At 39.4% G+C, this 10,723-nt stretch overlaps 2 long non-coding RNA genes and 2 other non-coding genes across 4 annotated transcripts; 3 read left to right on the top strand and 1 right to left on the bottom strand.

Annotated features, from left to right (window-relative positions):
• Positions 1-232: 232 nt before the first annotated feature.
• On the bottom strand, positions 233-1,886 carry LOC131514516 (uncharacterized). The gene is made up of 2 exons (XR_009263107.1): positions 1,283-1,886; positions 233-326 (listed from the first exon to the last, which is right to left on the bottom strand). It is a non-coding gene; the product is annotated as an uncharacterized LOC131514516 (long non-coding RNA).
• Positions 1,887-2,015: 129 nt separating this feature from the next.
• Positions 2,016-8,091, top strand: LOC131514515 (uncharacterized). Its single transcript, XR_009263106.1, has 7 exons — positions 2,016-2,096; positions 2,640-2,689; positions 2,785-2,863; positions 2,963-3,028; positions 3,341-3,410; positions 3,627-4,694; positions 8,077-8,091. It is a non-coding gene; the product is annotated as an uncharacterized LOC131514515 (long non-coding RNA).
• Positions 3,145-3,213, top strand: LOC131515615 (small nucleolar RNA SNORD50). Its single transcript, XR_009263669.1, has one exon. It is a non-coding gene; the product is annotated as a small nucleolar RNA SNORD50 (small nucleolar RNA).
• Positions 3,465-3,534, top strand: LOC131515614 (small nucleolar RNA SNORD50). The gene has a single exon (XR_009263668.1). It is a non-coding gene; the product is annotated as a small nucleolar RNA SNORD50 (small nucleolar RNA).
• Positions 8,092-10,723: the final 2,632 nt, after the last annotated feature.

Genomic DNA, 10,723 nt, shown 5'->3' with positions numbered 1-10,723 from the left:
TGCTTTTGATGGTCTTCAACACAGCAGTGATTCAAAGATAACACGGAGAAATAGTTTTCAATTTTGATTGTGTAATAACTGCCATCCCATAAAGTAATATGCATGTTTTTCAATTAGCAAAACACTCTTCAATATATCATCACAACACGACTATTTTGTGGTAGTGGAAGGATGGTACAAACAATTCAGCAGTATCTATCACAAACTTAAGTGCACATAACCTTTGACTCACCTTTAGAAATTGATCTTGCAGATCTTCCAACAAGATCCCTATAATATATCTGTAATTCGCTTCAGCACAATTTGAAATAGTGAAAAACCAGAAACTGAGGAAATAAATTATGATATATCCAACTGAATACTATGCAGGCTATAAACAAGAATAAGTTTATTTATAAGTACCGGTTGAAAAAATGTTTAAATTTATGAGGGGGCAAGAAAGTTGCAGAAAAGTATGCAGATCTTACCTGTACATATAAAATATTAAAAAATATGTATTTGTATTTGCATAGAAATATTTGTATATGCATATACAATTCAAAAGTTTCAAAAACTGTTAATAGTGGTTACTGCTAACAGTGAAGAGATTCCCAGTGATATGGAAAGGATCTTTTTGCTTTTTATATCCTTTTGTACTGTTTTAGTTTTTTTTTACTATGACCAACATGTAAATTTATATTTACATTACAAAATACTGTTAATGCCTAGCCAAGTAAATATTTCATCACTTAGGTCCCTGTTACAGAAATTTGATTTACACTATTATCCTTTAAGCTGCAATTTGGTCTTCATTTTAATTTTCTAAAAGGCCACCACATATATTCATTTATTCATTCAACCAATAGTTACAGACAACCTACTTTATGCTGGACAGAACACTGTTCTAAGGCCGAATAATAAAAAGTGGACACAAAACCATGTGTTCCTTAGACATGGGGAGGACAATAAACAAACCCAGACATAAATAATAATTAGTAATGAGTGTCATGAAGGCCTGAGTTTTCAAATGCTAGAATGTTCAAATGTCATGTGTGCTTGTGTGTGCATACACATGTATTCACTTACACATATTAATTAATACAATCTTGGCTACTTAATTTTTTAAGAGTCGTTTGTATATAGTATTCTGGGATATTTCTCAAACTAAATTTTCTCTTGCATTCATTATAACGAACTCGGTCAAACAAATTAAAAATAGCAAAGCTTTTCAGTTGTGTCAATTTAGACAAATTACTTAGCTGCTTTAGGACCAATTTTCTCCTCCACCAAATGGGGTATTTACCTCTCGGGTTGGCTGCGTCGGGGAGAACTCTACGCGCAGACCACGTAACGCAACAGCAGCGCCTGGCACAATGAAGCACAGGGATGGGGTGGGGCGGGTAGGGCGCGGACGCCCGCACTGGGGCGCAACTGGGCCGCGTGCGGCGCGGCGGGCCGGCTGTCCCGCAGAGGCGCGGTATTCTCGCAGTGGACCGCAAGAGAAAGGCGGTGCTTTCACATACTTTTTTCACCTAAGCACTTCTGCACGCCAATTTATCTTTCTGGGAGTGCGGAGACCAGTGCCCGCCAGCTCCTGCGGCGCCCGCTGGGCGTCAACTCCCGCCGCGCCAAGTCAGCCCGACTTTTCGAGATGGTCAAATGCTGAGGCCATCCTGCGCTACAAAACTCAAGCCCACTCCCGGCCCCAAGCCGGCCAATCTGTTCAGGGCGCATTTGGCCCGGGGCAGGCGGTAGACTCGCCTCCAACTGCGGCTGTTGGTTTGAATTCTGGCGCCACTCCCACGCCACGTAGAGCTAGACTCGGAAGCGACGGATCTTCGAGCGCAGCGGGCGCGCACCGGGGACTGGGCGGGCGTGCAGCGGGCGGGCGACGCGCGCACCACGCCCCGGAAGCAGCCCCCGAAAGAAAAGAGCCGCCGCGCGCGCTCCCGCTCTCTCCCCTCAGGAAACGGCCACGCCCCCGTCATCTCCCAAGTCCAATAGACGCGAGAGGGTGGGGCGGCCTCGGTCTGACTCAGGGGAGGCTATAAAGGGAACTGCTGGCAGCGCAACTCGGTCTTTTACGTCTGGATTTCGGAGGCGTTGTGTCGTTTTTGGTGAGTGGGCGCTGTGGGCGAGGACCCGAGCGGGCTGTATTGGAATAGACTGAGGTTCGCTGCAGCATTGTGAGAAGATTGGAGATTGAGTTTAGGGTGCTGTGTGTAGAAAACTTACACGTGGAAAACACGCAGCCGGGCCGCCACGTGTCCTGAGTGGTAGTGGAGGCGGCAGGCTTCGAGCTTAGGCGTGTGGAGGCTGGTGCTGATGGCCACGAGCGGTGTGCGCGGCCTGCTTGCTAAACGCCGACATCTGGCTGGCCAAGCCTGAGCGGCGGCGGGAAAACCATACTCCCGGTATTTGGGGCAGGGAGTTTTACGTTGAGCAAGAGGCCTTTAATACGGAGAGTGTCGTTTTCTCGTCGCGGATCAAAAAGGTCATTTGAAAATGGGCAGCCCTGACGTTGCCTGAGATTGAGTTGTATTGTGCCCAGGTGGCGCTGTGTGCAAACCAGATTAATGATTGGGAAGATTTTAGTACTGAAAACCTTCAACTGTCATTCTGTAAGAATGCTTAATTTTAAATATTTTGGTCCCCTTCAGGAACAATGGCTCTCAGTGGCATAACGGAGCTGTTACCTGGAGATGTTCAGGTAAGTACTGTTGAGCTTAGTTTTTAAACTGAAGAAATAAACCTGTTGATTTACAGGAAAAGATGGTGCATCATTTGAAATTTGCTTCCTACTAGATACAAAGGAAAACTAGAAAATACATGAGGGAATATTTGCTGGGAAATTACTTGGTTGGAACCTGACCATTTTACCCAGGTATGTGTTGGGCTAATAATTTGACTGTTGGGCTACTTTGATTCAGTGCGATTAGTCCATATGTAGATTAAAATGAAAAATTTTTTTGTCCTTGAACAGCATCCTGGGAGTTGATGAATACTAACAGACCTACAAATGTCACTGGCTAGCAACGTAATTTTTAAAGTAAGTTGTGTGACTTACAAGATCAACTGTAGTGTTTCTAATACAGTGCTTACCTCTTAAAGTTGCTTTGGCTTACGGTAAATTTCACTGTAACATAATTTAGTGGATTATGGTCTTATCAATGATGAAATCTATCCCGAAGCTGACCACCTGAAGAAAAAACATACGGATTCGGCTTCTGAGATAAGACTGAAGTTTTTATAGTCTGGATTTTATAACTGAGAGGGTTCTGTTAGGTTATAAATCTCGTAGGGGGAGAACTGCTACCTCAAAATGTGTTGTGGGTTTTTTTTTTTTTTTCTCTGCCAACAGTGAGGGGTCGCTGTCTTTCCATTGAAAGAGGCCAGTTTGCTGTGACCTTCCTAAGATGTAACCCATTTCTGTGAGTGGAGATTTTTTTCCCTTAACAGTTCATCAGTACTTTGTCCTTGGTCTTAATCCATGATGATCTTATCCCGAACCTGAATATCTGTTGAGAAAACTTATACGGATCTGGCTTCTGAGATAGACCATTATAAGGACAATGATATTTTTAAAAATTCTTTGGCTCTTTTGATGTTGGTAGTCTTGTAAATCTCAAATGTTTTTCCTTTTCTAGGGTTAATACCACCAGATTTACTTGTGAAAAATCGATAAGGAAAAGCTCTTCATTTAACTGACATGGGAAGAAAACCTACAAATCAAGACAATATTTTTTTTATTTCTGTAAACAGGTTATGAAACCGCATCAGATTCAGATTAATGTATTTGTAAGATTTAAGCCATTACTTTTTATGTCATACTGCCCTAGAGAATCCTAACCTGTTAAGCAGATTACTTTGTAGATCTGTTTCTATTTTAAATACAGGAATGCAAAGGAAGGTACATATTTTTAATGGAGAAGTCTTTGATTTCAGTTAACCAGACTTGTAATCAGCTTATTGTGAATGTTTCACCTTTGGCCACCTGTTTGAATTTAAAATCTACGATTGTAATTAAAGCTGAGTGAAAATTTACACTGAATATTGTGGAAAAGTCCTTACATTTTTATGGAGAGATGACTCATTTTGGCAGTATCACACGGTACAGATCATGTTGGGTTTTGTAGCATACTGAATATTACTGGATTAGTGGTGAGCAAAACGGAAAGACTGAGTCTATTACTGGGGGAGGGGAAAATAACAGGTATTACTGGTTCTAATTACTGAATTCTGGAATGTTTGGTCCTAATGAATTATAGTTTGAAAGGATGCTCAAGATGGAAAATGTGAGGGACACCTTGGTGGCTCAGTAAAACATTTCAGCTCTTCCATGCTGGGTAAGAAACCTACTTTAAAAAAAAAAAGATGGAAAAATGTGGAATGCTGAAAATGAAGAGAGCACAGCATGACAGCGGGTCATGGGGGAAGTTCACTGATAAAACCAAACATTGCATAGAATGGATTTAGTGTAGACAGTAATAGCATCTGATCTAACCAAGATGGTTTGGCCCCATGCATGATCATTTTCCCTAAATAGCTACATGAATAAATTGTTGCTAAGCCTATACTTCAGTGTTAGTCAAAAGAATATTCTTGTCAGCTTATGATTATGAACTACCTTTTTTCCTAAAATGTTTTCTTAGTGCAAATACAACGTTGGACCCATGTAGTTTAAGAGGCTCAGTGACAACCATGCCATTTAGTGAGTAGGTACAAAGGGAAAAGCCACTTGGTATAACAGATTACATGTATAATGGGATTTTGATATATTAACAAAAGAAAAGTGATTGGGGTCTGTACAACCTTTTCAAGAAACTGTCTAGCCTTTTGTCAAAGCTGGCACCTCACTTCAAAACAAGTTGTGAAATAGATAAAATTTGCTTTGGAGCACTCTGACCTCTTCCTGCAATTTCTGTTGTTGCTCCTTTCCCTCTCAATTGATCTGGTAATATGTCACATGTCTTTAGTTTATTATAATGTGCATTTTATGGATTGCAGTGTTACTGGGCTCTGCTAAGGAGGTTAGAAGTAAAACACTTCCTATGTCCTCATTTTGTTAATAGTGACATGAAATGCCAAGAAAACCAAAGGCAGGCTATAAAGTGAGAAAAAATGTCTTGAGATTGAACAAGTGGATTTGAGTCAAAACCATCTCAGATGAGATGTGAGAAAGATAACATTTTTGGCATAAACACTTGGAGCAAAGATTATATGCTCCAGGACCTCAGAATGATGAATTTGAAATTTAGGTATCAATTGTGTGGTTAGATGCAGGACAAATAAGGTAGAAGATAGGCTGAAATGTTTTGGGGTGACAACAGTAAAAACCTATGGTTATTTGAATTCCCTAAAACATTTTTTTCAGGGGGAAGGCACATAGCAGAAAATCACATTTAGTCCCTTTGACTCTATACAGAGTGTACACTTGAACAAGTAAGTCAGATCCAAAAAGGTACGCTTTAGTGAAATTAAGCTTGAAAGCTCAACATGTTATAATTAACGTCAGCTGCCATTAAAATTACTAATTGTTTCAAACCTGTAATATACCTAAATGGTATTTTTCATTCATACAACGTGTTGACTGTCATTCTACTAGCCTTCTGTTTTATGAATGTTAACATACCAGGTATTCCTTTCAAGTCCCTGGCTAAGGGACTTAACCCTCTGAGCATATGTGCAATTTAACAGAGAACTTAATGGAGACAAAGCTTTCAAGACCTGAGGAATAAAAGACAACGGCTATAATAGACTGGGATCTGCTTGGTTAGGACTGATACCAGAAGTTGAAAGCAAAACCTACATGTGTCTGGCTTTAGTGGCTTTAACCAATAGGAATGCTTTATGCCTTCCATCACGCTTCCAGGTTATCTTCAAATATAGTAGGCTCAAGCCTACCATTTGGTGCTTTCTAAAATTCTGTTGCCAGAAATCTAGTATCAACTGCACTTCCCAATCAAGTGCTCTCTGAATTGATAATGCACTTCATAAATCCTTAACTGTTTACCCACCCTGTGAGGAATCTTGGTTGTGCTCAGGTTTTTAACACCCAATTTCCCAGTTAGAATATTTATTTGAATTCTAGCCTTCTAGGATAGTCTGCTTATCTTTTGCTGGTCCTTCCTTCCTTTAGGTGGGACTCTCTTTCTCATCTTTCCTCCCAAAAGCTTGGTTCTGGATCCAAGTAGCACTCACAGCATAGTATACTAATTATAATTGCCTGGCTGAATATTGCCACTGCCTCTGGCCTTGCTGCACCTCACTGATTCTACTTATTTGCATATGTATGAAGATCAGATCAAAGCACAAGTTTGCCATGAGGTGCTGGAAGGTTTATGGACCATCTTGGGGTGGAAGAGAGGGTATCTTTTCAAAATGACAATTGAACTCCTTGGTCTCATTCTTACAAGACCTGGCCTCTTCCCCTTATTACTAGTCCACTGCTAGAGTCCTGTCGTGCCATGTGGCTGAGTTACAACAAAATGAGTTAATGTCACAGAACCCCTGAGTACACTATAATCGAACCTTTTTGGGAACTTAATTATGCTCATTCAGTTGATTCTAATTCTTTTCAAAATAGTATTAATAATGTAAAATGCATTTAAGAATACTCAGAAATTAGCATTTGAGGAAAATAACATTTACACATATAATGCGTTACTTAGGTCAGTAAACTTGACATATCCTTGCCTCCTAACTATATAAAGTATAATTGTACATTTTTAAATGTACAGTTTGATGAGTTTTTCCTTTGATACACACCCATGAAAACATAAGTTTTAGAGAAGTACAGAGTTAAGAGATCTGAGCTGGAGAAATAAAATTGGGAATCATCCACATGTGGATGGTGTATTTAAAGCCATAAGATTACATGAGATCACCAAAGGAGTGAATATAGATAAAAGGAGTGGTCCAAGAGTTGAGTCCTGGAACATTCTAAGAGTAGGGGATTCTGGGTTTAGTTAAAATCCTGGAGATTATTTTGTGCCTGGGACAAAAATTGAGAAGCAGAAATCTATTGTCAAGTCCAACTGCTATATCAAGAAAAGGAACTAGATGGAAAATCAAGGAGTTTTGGAATAAAAGCAAGAGTGAAAACTAAGCAAATAATTGGGCTATAGGGCTGGAGATAGCCTTGATTTAATGCAGATCCTTAGCATAGAAATTGAAGGAGTTAATATCCGAGAAAGACTTTGTAAATTATCGGGCAAAGTAGTCTTCAGGAAAGATTAAGATAAGGAATTTAGGAAGTATGATAAGGGTTTTCATCAGACACTGCAGACTTAGAAAAGTGGAGTTAGCTACAGACAAGTTAGAGGTTTGTCTTACAGAGCCAAAGTGCCTGCTGAGGCTAAAAACTACCGATTTTAATAGTTAATCAGCATAATTATTCACTGTTCTCCTATGGGATTTATCTGCCTGGGAGCAGGAAGCAGATCAGTGGATTCATCCAAAATTAGGAATAAAGTGGCCAGGAAGAGCAAAACAATAAGCCAAGAGAATTGATTTGGTAAAAGTGTTATTAAAATTATTAACCTTGAGATCCAATCTGATTAGGGAAAAACACAAAACAAGTGAGGGTCCCAAGTGAGACAAAGATCATATGTACCATGAAAACTTACTGTTGAACACTAGGTAAAATAAGGCCCTCTCCAGTTATACCACAAAATGACCCATAGTGTGTTGTATTCTGATTGTTGGTTTCTCTCTCTCTGGCCCTAGAATGTGAATCCTTTACAAAAATAAACTGTGCCGTTTAATCTCAAATTTTGCCTAGAACAATGTAATGACTCCCATAAGAAATTGTCTAAATGGAATTCAATTTGTGTATCTAAGGTGGGCAACGATGTGATTTAACCTCTCCAAAAGGGGTAAAAGAAATAAAAGTTGGAAGGTGTTTTGGACAAATACTTGTGTTCCCCAAAATCCATATGTTGAAGCCCTAACCCTAGTGTGGCTATATTTGTAGACAGAGCTCAAAAGAAGTTAACTGAGTTTAAATAAGCTCATAAGGGTAAGGCTCTGATCTGGGAGGAGGAGTGTCCTTATAAAAAAAGACACCAGAGAACTCACTCTCTCCCTCTCCCCTAGCACACCCACAAAGAAGAGGTCACATGAGCACACAGTGTGATGGTGACCACCCACAAGCCAAGACAAGAGGCCTCAGAATGTTGAACTTCCAGCCTCCAGAATTGTGAGAGAAAATTCATTTCTATTGTTTAAGCCACCCAGTCTGTGATATTTTGTTATGGCAGCTCTAACAGACTTAAGAAGCAGAGGATAAATGGCCACTGCTATAATTTTGGGAGTTTATATTTAGCTAAAGAATTATGAGTAATAACTATGAAAAAAGCCCATGCAATGTAATCTCTCTGGCTTTATACATTTTCCCTTTAGGTTTCTATTTATTACACTGGAACTAAATCTACAATGTACTTTCTTATTGAATATTAGCAAACACAGCTGCTAGTCACAAAGCTTCCTCTCCACTTGTTTCATCATCAAGTTCAATTATTTGAGAAATAGGTAATTTCTCAATAAAAAATACTAGGGAAGAGGGACACCTGGCTGGCTCAGTCAGTAGAGCATGTGACCCTTGATCCTGGGGTCGTGAGTTCAAGCCCCATGTTGGGCATAGAGCTTACTTAAAAAATAAAAATAAAAATAAATCAGTAAAGAAACCAGAAATTGAAATGAAACTATCTTGGATAGAAAGTGAATGTTGTCTGAGGTCTTATGCTTCACAGGAAAAACTTTTTAATATAAATGAAATTACTTTCATAATCACCTCATATAACAAATTATTTAGGCTTACTAAATATTTCAGTCTAAAATTTCCTTTTTCTATAGAAACATTAAGATTGCAGTAAGTTTTGGGGTACCTGGGTGGCTCAGTTGGCTAAGTATCTGACTCTTGGTTTTGGCTCAGGCAATGATTCATAGTTTGTGGGATCAAGCCCCATGTAGGTCTCTGTGCTGACAGAGCAGAGCCTGCTTAGGATTTTCTCTCCCTCTCTGCACCTCCCTGCTCACGCTCTCTCCCTTCCCCTCCCGCTCTCAAAATAAATGAAATAAACTTAAAAAAAAAGATTACAATAAGTTTTAACTTAACATTTTTTATAACTGATAGGTCACACCTATCATGATATTGTTCCCTATTGAATGAAAGATGCTTAATATAAAATAGTTACTGACACTTTCATAGCTCTTTTTATTTTTCACAATACTTTGACATATATTTTCTTGGGTTCTCCCCAAGGTAGGCATTATTTAGTATTCATTTATTTTATATGTGATAAACTAAGATTGAGATATTTAAAATATAAGCTGGTTAAGTTCCAGGTCAGTGGAAGGAATGATTTCATCATCTAATATATTTTGTATTGTTTTTTAGTTTTGGTGCCACATTTAAGAAAACAGTGACAAACTAGGAAGTATCAAAAAAAAGAAGACAAAGGTTCTAGAAACCATGTCATTTTGGGTGATCTTTTAAGATCTTGGAAATATTTAACCTGAAGAAATGAAAGTCAAGGGAAAACATGATGACTATTTTAGGGGTGCCTGGGGGCTCAGTCGGTTAAGAATCTGACTTCAGCTCAGATCATGATCTCATGGCTTGTGGGTTTGAGCCCTGCATCAGGCTCTGTGCAGACAGCTCAGAGCCTGAAGCCTGCTTCAGATTCTGTGTCCATCTCTCTCTGCCTCTCCACTGCTTGAGCTCTGCACCCCCCCCCCAAATAATTAAACATCAAAAAAATGAAAAACACGATGACTAGTTTTAGATATTTGAAAGTGTATCAGATGGGGTAATAGTAATAATAATAATCCGATGTGGTAGGTACTATTAATTTTTTTAAGTTTATTTACTTATTTTGAGAGAGAGCACACAAGAACATGAGCAGAGTTGGGGCAGAGAGAGAAGAGAAAGAATCCTAAGCAGGCTCCATGCCATCAGCACAGAGCCTAATATGGGGCTCAGACTCACAAACTGTGAGATTGTGACCTGAGCTGAAATGAAGGGTCGGACACTTAACCAACTGAGCCACCCAGGCATCAGTAGGTACTATTAGTATGCCCATTTTACAGATGAGGAAATTGAAACTTAGAAAGGTAACCTAACGAAGGTCGCATAGGAAGTGAAGGAATTGGAATTTAAAATCTGGCAGTCTAAGTCCAGAGATGGTGTTCTTACCCCACTAAATACCTTCCCCAAAGGAGTAGTTAACTTAAATGTTTCTCTAGAAGGCATAAAGGAGATCAATGAAATAAATAAAAATCCACAAATGAACCTAAAAATGAAGTTCCCAATATGAGAATGTGCAGCCTCCATATCATAGTCTCTTGTCAGTGTGAGTTGGAGGAAGGAGGCTGGCCCTAATCAACTTTGAAGACCCTTCTAAATCTAAGTTCAGATTTTTGATTTGCCCAAGGTAACCCAGCTACTTAATGTCCAAAATGACAACCAATATCTTCTATCCCTTTTTCAGTCCAGTATTCAGTCCAATAAGTGTAATGTCCCAGTTTTTTCCAGTGGTAATATAAATTTCCTCAAAATTCATTAATCTGTGAGAGTGGGTAAAATCATATTATGTTGTACTGGCTCACTGCCCATCTGTTAACACAGGACCTCTAGCCCGTATAAAGTTCCTTCAGAGAGGCCCATTAGAGTATCTCACATGTATTCACAAATAAGTCTCCCAATGCTCTTCCTGATATTCTGCCTATTACTATGGCCCCT

Source organism: Neofelis nebulosa, chromosome 6 (genome assembly GCF_028018385.1).
Source record: "Neofelis nebulosa isolate mNeoNeb1 chromosome 6, mNeoNeb1.pri, whole genome shotgun sequence".
NCBI classification, from domain to species: Eukaryota; Metazoa; Chordata; class Mammalia; order Carnivora; family Felidae; genus Neofelis; species Neofelis nebulosa.
The sequence above is the reverse complement of the archived record's forward strand: the minus strand, read 5'-3'. Positions and strand labels throughout refer to the sequence as shown.